At 37.0% G+C, this 11,984-nt stretch overlaps 1 pseudogene; it reads left to right on the top strand.

The window, feature by feature from the left end:
• The first annotated feature begins 7,779 nt into the window (after window positions 1-7,779).
• On the top strand, window positions 7,780-7,898 carry LOC111730977 (annotated as a pseudogene).
• The last annotated feature ends 4,086 nt before the right edge of the window (window positions 7,899-11,984 follow it).

The following is an 11,984-nucleotide window of genomic DNA, read 5'->3' as shown; positions in this document are numbered from 1 at the left end:
GAGTACTCCCTTTCTCTGAAAAAGAAATGAAATTATCTATGAAATTATATTCCTAGATTTTATAATGTCATTACAACTCAGCATTGAAGAAGACTAACTTGTAAAACTTTCTTCTATTGACTTCATTAACTTTTATGGTCTGAGGATTATTAAACATTTCCTAACTTTCATTGCTCTACTGGCTAATAGCAGTTTTTTTATGGTCTGAACTTACTGAATCAAGAAAATCTTATCTAGGAGTCAGGTCAGACTTTATCTGTTCTAAATACTCTCGATTCATTAACTTTATTATCTCACTATAGTGTTTATAAAAATTAAGAGGGAAATTCAAGTTAGTGGGAAAGGATGTGGGCTAGGAGTTCAGATACCCAGATTCTGGTATTTGTAATGGCCTGCTGAAATGTGAAAGGGTTAAAGAATAATTAAAACCTGAAACTGGACAAAGGAAGTCTATAACTTAGGCCTAGTTTCTGGAACCCCTAACCACATTCTGTTAATCATGAAACTTGTAACAATGAGCTCATACGCTAACTGCCAATTTTAGCCTGTGTAACCCTGCTTGCTTGTGTGGCATGAAAAATAATCAATTGTATATAAGCTGAAAATTACTGTTTGGCCATGGCCCATGGGAACACTGCTATTGTCCATGGGAACATAGGCAATCACCCATAGGAACATAACATTCTAACACAAGCTTTCTGCTTCTGTACTTCCCGCTTGCACACCTGACCAGTGGGTTGACAGGTAGTGAATAGGAGAAAGATGGACCTTTGTGTTTAAGACAGAATGAGGAATGGGATTTGGGGCTTAAAAACCTTGTATTTTGGCATTTCGAGGCTGCTCCTTTGCAAGGACAGCCGCCGGCTAATAAACTGTCTCCTGGTTAAGAGCACTCAGGTTGGGTCTGGTTATTCTGGACACAACAGTATTGTTCTGCCATTGATTGTGTGATTTGGATTATACAGACTTCTCTGGGCCTCTGATACCTATAAAATAAGTAAAGTAGTCAGTAGTTGTGGCAAATTTTATTTTCCAAAGATAGGGCTCCACTAACCAATTCATCTCATCTTACATGTTCTTACAATGCAGCTGATGCTCTACTTGCTGAGAGGTGGGGTCCATATTGTCCTCCCTAACCCTGCTTCATTCTGGCGGGACTTGTCACTACTCCAACCAATAGGGTATGGTAGAAGTGATGCTATGTTACTTCTGGGGCTAGATCAAAAACATACAGCTTCCACTCCACTCTTTGCTCTTGGAACTCAACAACCCTGCTGTAAGGAAGCCCAAATTATTCATGCAGAGCGAACTGTGGAGGGAAACCTATATGGAGAGAACTAGTTTTCTTGTTTCAGCTTCACCCTGTATTCTGCCTTTAGAAATAACTGGTACCTCCAGTGTCTGGGTCCTTACTTTCCGTTGACTTTCCTTGCTGTATGTAGGTATTTAGTTTTGAACTTTCCTTGGTCCGCTAGGTTAATGACCGTTCATCTTGTTGCTTTCTAGATTTCAAAATTTTGTCTTTATCTCTTATTTGCTGTTGTCTACTCTCCTGGATTCTTTATCTTTGAGGCTTTGTCTTTTTATTCCTCTTATCTCATATAATAAGGTTGAGAATGAAGCAGTGATAAATGCTTGTATTTTTATAAGCTCCATGTTTAACTGGAAGTGCTCTGTTTTCCTTTCTAAATTTTATATTACAACTCCATTTTCTTCTTTGATTTTGTATGATCTTTGAGAATTCTGGCTCTTAACAACCAGTAAAACTTCCTGCAGGTCCAGGTATCTGCTATGATGTTTCTAGTGAAAGATACTCGTGGGTGCTTTGTTTTAGTAGCTTGTGGAGAATAGAGTGGGAATTAAAAGGTAACCTCTTACACATAAATGATCAGTTAATTTGTTTTTATTTTACAAATAATTAGTAGAATTTATATTTTTGAGTAGTTTTAGGTTACAGAAAAAATTGAGTGGAATGATCATTGATTTTTTTATTTTATTTTTTACAAATTTACAAAGGTAATTCCCTGGAGAAAGGATATCCTTTTCAACAAATGGTGCTGGAACAATTGGGTACTTGTATACAAAACAAAACAAAACAAAACAAAACAAAACAAAACAAAACAAACCAAACCATAAAAACCTTTCATCCATACCTCATACCATATACAGATATGAACTCAAAATGGATCGTATCCCTAAATATAAAATCTAACTTATAAACTATACAGATGAAAATAGATGAAAGGCTTTGTGACCTTGGATTAGATAGATGGTTTAAATACAGAATAAAAACTAATAAGTTAGCCCTCAATAAAATTAAGAACTTCTCTTCAAAAGACACTGGGAAGAGAATGAAAAGATATGCGGCCACAGACTGGGAGAAAAATATTTGCAAACCACATATCTGATAGGACTTGTGTTCAGAATATACGAAGAACTCTGAAAACACAACAGTAATAAATAAATAACTCAGTTTTGAAAAGTGGGTAAAATTTTTGAACTGCAGCAAAGAAGATATATGATGACAAATAAGCACATGAAAAAAAATCCTTGGGGGTGGAGGGGCGAGGTAGATGGGGAAAAAAATCCTCAACATCATTAGTTGTTAGTGAAATGTAAATAGAACAATGACAATAGAACAATCCTACATACTAATTAGAATGTCTAACATGAAAAGGATTGACCATACCAAGTGTTGATGTGGGTATGGAGCAACTGGAACTCTCATACATCACTGGTGGGAATGTAAAACAACAGGAACACTTTGGAAAACAATTAAACATACACCTACTCTAAGACATAATCATTCCACTCCTAGGTATTTACTCAAGAAAAAATAAAAGCATATGTCCATATAAAAACTTGTACACAAATGTTCATAACGGCTTTATTTGTAATAACCATAAAAATTGACAGACAATCCAAATGTCCATGAACAGGTAAATGGATGAACTGTTGTATTTCCAAACAATGGAAAACCACTTAACAATAAACAGAAATTAACTATCGTTACATGAGAAACATGGATAAACTTGAAAATGATTATGAGTTAAAGAAGCTAGAGTAAAAAGAATACATACTGTATGATTATATTCATATAAAGTTCTAGAATATGCAAACTGATCTATAGTGATAGCAAGCAGATTAATGATTGCCTGAGAATGGGCTGTAGCAGGAGTAAGAATAAGGCATTACAATAGGGCAGGAAGAAACTTTTGGAATGATGGCTAATTTAGTAATCTTGATTGCAGGTGATGGTTTCATCTTTGTATACATGTGTTAAAACTTACCAAATTGTGCACTTTAAATATGTGCAGTCCATTTAGTGTCAATTATATCTCAATAAAACTGTCAAAAAGGAGTGACCTAGATCTTTATGTTTTGAATGTCTTTTAGTAGTTTTAAGGAAAAAAAATCCCAAAGTTAAATGAGAAATTCTGTCTCTGAAGTCAAAAACTGTCATTTGAAAATGCTCCACTAAAGTGAAGTGTTTCTTGCCTCTTCTCATTTGGAAATATAAAATGATGACTAAAATCTACTCAATATGCATGCCAAATTGAAGTTGATTAACCTCTGACCTGTACATATCATTGAATGAGGCAGCATGCACACTGGCATGAAGACGGTTCTGTCAAAATGATGAGTTTGAGATGACTCCTTTTATGGAGCTCTTTGTTTTGCTCCCAGCCCACCTAATTTGACTCTTGTCATGCTCATACAAGACCGAGAGCTTTATGTGAATCCCAATCAGTCACAGCTGTTGGCAGAAGCAGTCTGGTAGAGAATGATAGTGTGGTTTTTCATGTATAAAAACACGTATGTGATCAACAGAAAATAAAATTTCCTTTTGTTTCTGGTGAGTCCAATTTAGCAATTATTATGGTATTTGAAGAAAATGTCAGTGTTGTAGTGATTTTGTTTGGATTATTTTGTATCTTGATGAGCTAAGAAAAGAGAGCGAATGCCGAGGTAGGTGGTATGCGATAGAGAGCTGACTGAATTTTCTGTGTTGTACACAAAGACTGAAAACAAATTGCTCACAGATTGAAATAATTTCCATGGGGTCACAAATGTCAACAACATCTTTCAGAATTGGTGTTCTTTTTAAAACTGGGAATTTCTTTCACAATGTCCACCTATGAAAATGAGCCTTGCATAAAACATATTTAGAGCCTTCAGAGGACAACTTGGGGCTCTTGGTGATTTGTCATCCTTTTATGTCATTTATTTCTACTACTATTATCATTGTGATCATCACTATCATCATTAAACATTTATTGATTGTTATGTGCAGGTGTGAAAAAAAAAACCCTATAGAAACTATACATTTAAAACAATGTGAAAATTAATACTTCCTTTAAGTAGTTTTATTTAATCATGTGACAAGTCTATATATGATATAATATCTATAATTCTCACATAAGCAATGGAAATTTTTTAAAGGTTATCTTTTAAAAGCAATATAGTACCACAGTGGGTTCCATGAAAACCAACTAAAATGGAAACGGAAAAGAAGACAGAATCCTGTAATACCTATTCGTCATATGATTTGGGTTTATATTTATATGACTTAATGAGAAAAACTTAATGCATTTGAGAAATGGAAATTAGGGCTAGAAGTCTCTGTATTTTGAGGTCAAGTTTTTCTACATGGCTATGCTGAACTAGTGTATGAAGTAGTTAATTCATGGATTTAGCAAACATTTATGAGTGAAAATCACTCATAAAAATCATGTGCCAAGTATGGTGCCAGAAGTTTAAATGAAACGAGGCATATACAGCCCCTGCCCTCATGGAGCATATGGTCAGTCTGTGAGGAAGAGACACACTGATCAACTAGTAAGTGGGATGGTAGAATGTTCTCATAGCACAAAGCTTCCTGACACCTGGGGCAGGTGTCAAGATGCAGGAGGGTAGTTTGTGTATTTCTCTCCAATCTCTGAAGAATTCCTGGAAACTCTCCAGTCTATTTTTATGTTCAATGAGCTTCTAGCCTTTGTTCAGTCATCAGCACTCTAATCTTTTACTGATCTGGCTTTTTGTATCAGTTCTGGTTTTTAAATAAGTAAGTAAGTAAGTAAGTAAGTAAGTAAGTAAGTAAGTAAATAAATAAATAAATAAAATATATATATTTTTCACTCTGCAAGCTAGGAGTTTTGCTGCAGAACCTCTCCATTAGGGTGATAAGAGGGCTGACTCAAAAGTTACTTGACCACTGTAGGATCAAGAAAGAGGTTAAAAGGTGGAATTTAAATGGATTTTTTTTTTTTTTTTTAGAGAAGCTATGAGATTGGACATGGCCTGAGCACTCCATGATTCTTGGTGGTGGTCAAGCCCCAGACTATATTAAATAGAACAGTTCTTGTTTCCCATTTAAAAGTGCTTTTTAAATGTTGTTATCGTTTTTGCTTTACGAAATTCCTGCAGGTTGAAGTCTGTATCTTTGTTTAACTGATGGGCAAACTGGGTCCACTGAGAGTAAACCAAATGAGGGGTTCTGTGGTTCTTATTTTTTTTCTTAAATCATCTTAGTTGCCCGTGCTAAGTCACACAATTGTTTTGATTGCAGAGTAGGTCCTTTAATTAAGTAAATGGGTATGAAGCTGGGCTTATATGGGATTTACTACACTAAGACATGGACAGGACTGAACCTTAAAAGCACTTTATGCATCTTTGATAGGAATAAAATAATTATAGGTGGTGAAATATCATAGAGGTGACTTATTTTTAATGTCTTTGAGTTTATTTGGTAATGAGATTTGTTTGAGGGTAGATCTAGATTTGGGAAGGCGAAAATGTAGTACCACATGGGGTTTCATGAATGTTTTAAATATGTTTCCTTTTTTATTACAGGAAACAAAACAGTCTCCTGTCCTAATTTCCTCTAGCATATTGGCAAGAAGTTTGCACCCTTAGCTTCTGGGGCTCTCTGATTTAAAAAGTCATATCTAGACAGATAATATATGTGATAAGTTATTTGATACACTACAAAGGGAAAAAAAATCTATTTCACTAAATTTGGCTTCCAAAAGCTGCATATCTGAAGAACTAATCTTTTTCACAGAGAGAAACTATATTTCATATGATTAGAGATCCTAACAATTCAAATCCCTTTACTCACTGTTGTTGGTGCATGACTCATGGAAATAGATTTTTTTTTTTCCTTCAAGACTGCCCTGTGGGTACACACAATGAAGCCAGGCTTACATGCTTCTAAGACTTAATTAGTGGAACATTAGAGATACATGGGAAACCCCCTTGTGGTAGAGTTCTCTATTATTCTGCCATGCCCAATATGCTTCAAACGTGGTTTCTCCACTTTACAGAGACACTCATGTATAAGGTGGCTCCAAGAATTAGTGGAAATCTCTCAACATTTACATAGAGACATAGGCACTGTATAACTGATGGATCATGTTTACTTTAAAATACTGTCACTTTTGTTTTCTATTTTGCAAAACTCCCCGAAATGATATAGTGGACAGAGCTGAGGTCCACAAAGCATAAGGATAAATCATCCCCATCTGCCAGTATCATAGTTACAGAGTATTTAATAATCCTATGTGACTTGTACCTGCCAACGTTCTTGTATCATTATCAGAAAAATAATGATCATCAACAGCAGCACGATCAGTTGTTTTTTTATTACATTACTAAGCAGCAGAGCTGTGGAAAACTGTTTTGCAGTTCTGGCTTTGTTGCTGGGAAGAGGTGAGTTTAAGGCTACTGCTTACTACCTATGAGATTCTGGACTTTGTTGCTGGGAAGAGGTGAATTTAAGGCTACTGCTTACGACCTATGAGATTCTGGACTTTTTTTTTTTTTTTCCTCTCTAAACTTCTGTTTTCTCATCTGTAACATGAGGATAACAAGAAAACCTATCCGAGAGAGTGGTTGTGAGGATTAAATGGGACAGTGTAGGTGAAGCACTTAGAACAGGCCCTGGCACATAGGCAGTGCTCAAAAAATCTGATTTTGCTCCTATTAACCTGTTAGGTGCCTAATGGGGCCCTGAGGAAAGAGGCCCTTCTTTGTAACTTTGCAAGTGGTGTTCTTTTTGATTAGGAATTTGCCTGTCTAGAGATAAGAGCTGTGGCAGATATTAACTCATGTTCTCAGAGTAAGGGGGACCCTAGAAGAAGCAGAGTGTGATGGGGAATGTCTCGGCCAGGGGTCAGAAGAATTGGCACCCTGGCACATTTGAAACCAAATGTGTAGCTTTAGATTCTCTAGATTTAGTTTCTTACCTCTCCAGTGCCCGCTGCATAGAAATTTAGAAATATTTGTTGTTTAAGTTAAGGAATTAATCTGTAAAATGAAGTGACTAGATAGAAAGATCCAATCCAAATCTTCTGTGAGGGCCCCCATTCCTAAGGAAGACAGTTGCTCAGGTGACCCTACACTTGCCCTAACTCTGCCGTGTAGAGCTCTCTTTGAGGCATTTCCAGTTGATCAACATAGGCATGTGTTTGGGGTGATGGTGTACTTATGAGAATGACATCGATTTAAGAAAATAGCTGCAGAGGAATAAAGAAATGATTTTGTCAAAAGATGCTAAAAAAAAAAAAAGAAACAAAAACTAGAATACTTTGATCAACAATTAGAACAATTAGCCCTATACTCTCCGTTGCCCCCAGAACATGAGCCTGTTATACTTTCTTGTTGTTCTCTTTAGCTAGTAAAGAGAATAGGACTAGGTCCTATCAAGCTCTACCTTATATGTTTATTTGAATACTTTGATGATTCTTTTTTTTTTTTCTCTTCAAGAATACTCTTGTTGTCTATGGCCATGCCACGCAGAACATGCCTGATCCCATCTGATCTCAGAAGCTAAGCAAAGTCGGGCCTGGTTAGTACTTGGATGGGAGACCACCTAGGAAGACCAGGTGCTGTAGGCGTAAAAAAAGAAGAAGAAGAAGAAGAAGAAGAAGAAGAAGAAGAAGAAGAAGAAGAAGAAGAAGAAGAAGAAGAAGACGATCCTTGTTATTTTAACCCAATTTCATGAAAGATTTTCAGTGAGGGCAAGTACAGAAGCAGGGAGACAGTAATGTGACTTAACCTCATTATGAACTCTTATGCATGGTTCTGAGCCCTTAATGTTTTCAAGGATGATTAGACAGCTTTCTGTCTACTCTTTTGGGGTTCAGTATAAGAGCAGTTAACGAGAAGTTGCCCTTATGCCCTTTTGCTCAAGTATACTTTGAGATGTGTTTCTTTCACATCCATCATACCAGGGTGTGTGAAGTTGCCAGGATCATCCATAGTACCTGAGCTGCCTTGTTCTTGTATGCCAGTATGGATGAGGTTCAACAAGAATTATTTATTCAGTTATGAAGTAGGGCTTGAGAGAGGAATAAAAAACCAGGATAGTGAGAAATAAACTTTGGGTTGGGTCTGGTGGGGTCAGCATTTTAAGAAAATAAGTTGTGGAGGTTATATATATATATAACCACAACATTTAAAGAAAGACTATGTAACAAGCACTGTACAAACCCTTTAAATGTATCACCTCACTTAATCGTCAAAATACTCCATGAGGTAAGGGCTATATTTATCCTCATTTGACAAATGAAGAAACTGAGACACAGACAGAGAGATTAAGTAATTTGCCCAAGGTCACACAGCAAGTAGCAAAACTGGGATTTAAATTCAGAAGGTCTTGTTCCAGAGCCTGCGCTTTAGTACAGATAAAACTTATGTATATGTCAGATTCTGGTTACAGTCAGCTCAGGCAACATGGGGCCAAGTCTTGCTGGGGTCCTGCATATTACACAGTACTCCGAATTATACAGGAAAATATGGCTCTCCACTAGAGCCAAAACAGACCCAGCAAGGGCAAGTCACTCCTACAGCTATTTCTGAATCTCAAGTGCCCTATATTGTCACTCTGTATTTCTGTTAGAGACACACGTGCCTTCCTAGGGTCATACTACAGTGATTCGAGACAGCACCCTCACAATTATACTTTTCAAGCAACTGCTTTTAGGTCCAGTTGAAATGAAACATCACCGTCCTATGCCACCTAACTCCAGTGTAGGTGGAATATCGACCTACATTCCAATAATTGTCTTGGTTTTGGAGAGAACTCCATACTTAAATGTATCTGTTCTCTGCTCTCAGTCTTCCTTTAGAAAATACCATAATTAATAAAAACGATGCCAAGGTTTCCATTCTTGTTTGCATCCAGGTATGGCCATATAATTAGTGCTTTCCAGTGGAATGTGAGCAGATGGGGCCACTTCTGAGTCTGGATCTTAAGACACTGGGCATATGCTCTTCCACACGTCCTCTGTCCCTTCCTGAGAGCTGGAATACAGAGGTGCCTGTGACCCAGCTTTCATCAAACGGGCATGGACAATGCCCCACAGTCTTCTTATTCAAAATGTGGTCCGCAGCCTGGCATCCTGGCATCATCTGGGAGCTTGTTAGAAATGCAGAAAACTCAGGCCCAACCCAAGATCCCTAAACCATAATTTGCATATTTAGCAAGAGCCCCAGCCAGTTCACACATACATTAAAATCTAATGAACCAACTACAGAAAAATCTTGGTTTTCTGAGTGATCAAATGGAGCATGGCTTTCCTGATAACTAGTCCTCTCATTTCGGGACTGTTATGTGAGAGAGAGGAATAAGCATCTATAGTAAGCCACCACAATTTGAGGTGTCTTTATTGCAATGGCTTACCCTTGATTGTAAGCAATGCGGTATTGTCATCCTGGATTTAAGGACAAGAAAACTTAGATTTAGAAAGCATATGATCAGAGCCTTTACATAAAATAGAATTCAACTTGAATAATTGGAACAAAGAAATATTAATAAAGGGAGGTATGAGCAGATTTAAGGGTAGTAGGGTCCTCTTTCAAGAAGTTTGGTAGTAAAGGGAAGGAAACTGGTAGCTAGAAATTATAGTTTGGAGTTATGAATCTGAATATATTTGTGGGCCGTGGGGAAGGAGTCAGTGAAATATAAGAGCCTGAGGTTAAAGGACATGATCGACGAGCTCTTGAAGGAGACAAGGGGTGGAATAAAAGCATGGCTTTTGGGGAGAGAAGTGTAGGGAGAGAAACATGTATGTGGATGTGGTCAGTCTGTGATTGTGTGTGTGTGTGTGTGTGTGTGACTAGGCTTGAGAGAGACCTCATAGGAGATGAGGTCTTGTGCTGAGAGAGAAAGGACCATTTCCTGTGCTAGTTGAGATCTCGTATGAATTAGGCGGAGGAAGATGATGAATTGATGTGATGAGGGCTGTGTCTAGTTTGAAAAATCTCTCCTGCTGTAAGTATTCTGGTCTGTTCCTAGGCACGCAGTAGTCAAATTGGAGAACTATTCTGATCTGCTAGGAAGTGATGGTTCTGGTGAGGACCCTTCTACATTAGATACATTTTGGTAGATGATTTCCTCAGAGTAAAGCCCGGACAATAGCATCATATCTTGAACTACCACGTAGCATTTGAGGTGCTAACATTTTATTATTGTTTCTTTGTCTATCAGCAGAAGCTGCATCTTAGACCCAGGGCTTGAGCCCATGTGCTCAACTGGTTGTTTCAAGAGATCGAGTGTACGTACAATAGAACAGCCTCCTTCATTCAAGCCCCTGTTCAGTATCACGTGTGGAAAATTTGTTTGGAAGGTGCCGTGACCAGAGTTGGCTGCCAAAAATTCTGTGTATTATGTGCCAGATGGCCTGGAAAAATGGGGACTTGCCCTAGGGAACACAAGTTGCTTGCCACATCCTCTGCAGACTTTGGTTGGGGATGCTTGGGCCCCTGGGATGTTGCCATTTTATAATCATCTCCACATTAGCCGGCTTTGCTGGCCAAACTATCAGGCCAGCTGGTGGCTTCCCTTTGGCAGCTCTTTTAAGAAAAGGATTTCTTTTATAGAGACAATGGATTTTTTCATCCATGTTTGAATGGATTTGGGGTCTCTTTTCCAGTTGACAGAAAAAGTGAACAAGGACACATAATTCTCAATCTCTCTGTAACTTGACTCTAAATCTATAGGGTAAAAGGGATCTGCTTTTTACTTGCTGCATGTAGCCATTTCTGAAAAATATTTTATGTTTGAATATCATGTCATATATAGGCAGGTGATAATTTTAGAAGCATTAGTTAAGGCTTCCACAAGTTTCATATAAGGAAAGATTTATATAAACATAAAATAATATAATGGATTACTTACTAGACATCTAGTCATATAATGTTTTTGACATGAAGACATTAAATAATTTTCTATAAAGTCTTGGCCTTTTTCTTAACTCCAAAAACGAAATAACTGAATTTTCTTGGGAGAATTACTGTGTTCTGAATGCTGTTTCTTTTTAACAGAAACTTGATTATCTAATCGTTTACTAAATGGAAAGAAGCAAATTAAAACTTAGTTAATAGAATAGATTTAGGTTTTCCATGAATTTCTGGCTAAGTAGTACATTTATTTTATTTATGAAAACTCAAATGATTTTCTAGTTATAGGCAAACATATACAAAACTAAGCATGCATAGGTGTTGTTAAATAGAGAATGCGAGTTATAATGTGTATGGTGTGATTCCCGCACTTATAAAACAAAAAAGTGATATATGTATATACAAACAGACACATTTACGTGTATGTAGGTGTATAAAAAATAATTGGAAGATACGCTGAGATTTAATTTAATTTTTTATTGATTCTTCCTTGCACTTACTGTTTTTCCAAGATGGAGATACTTGTCCTGTGTGGGCAGGTGAGAGTAGGTTCTTAGAAATAAAGAACATAATGCTCCTCAGATGAGGTAGGGACTAAGGCCTCCTGATGAAGGTGAAATGTTGAGACATTTCATGTTATTTTCCAGGGGGTATATAATGATGCAAAGTTAGAAGCCTGGACTAACCAAACCTTTTTCTTCCCTAAAAATAAGAAGAAATATAATATTGTACATTCATTTATTCCAAATTGTTATACTGTCAACGCTGTATATTTGAGGTTTGGATAAAATGTACTTAGT

This window comes from Pteropus vampyrus, unplaced genomic scaffold (assembly GCF_000151845.1).
Source record: "Pteropus vampyrus isolate Shadow unplaced genomic scaffold, Pvam_2.0 Scaffold10, whole genome shotgun sequence".
NCBI lineage: Eukaryota > Metazoa > Chordata > Mammalia > Chiroptera > Pteropodidae > Pteropus > Pteropus vampyrus.
Note: the sequence above shows the minus strand (reverse complement) of the source record. Positions and strands in the feature narration are given on the sequence as shown.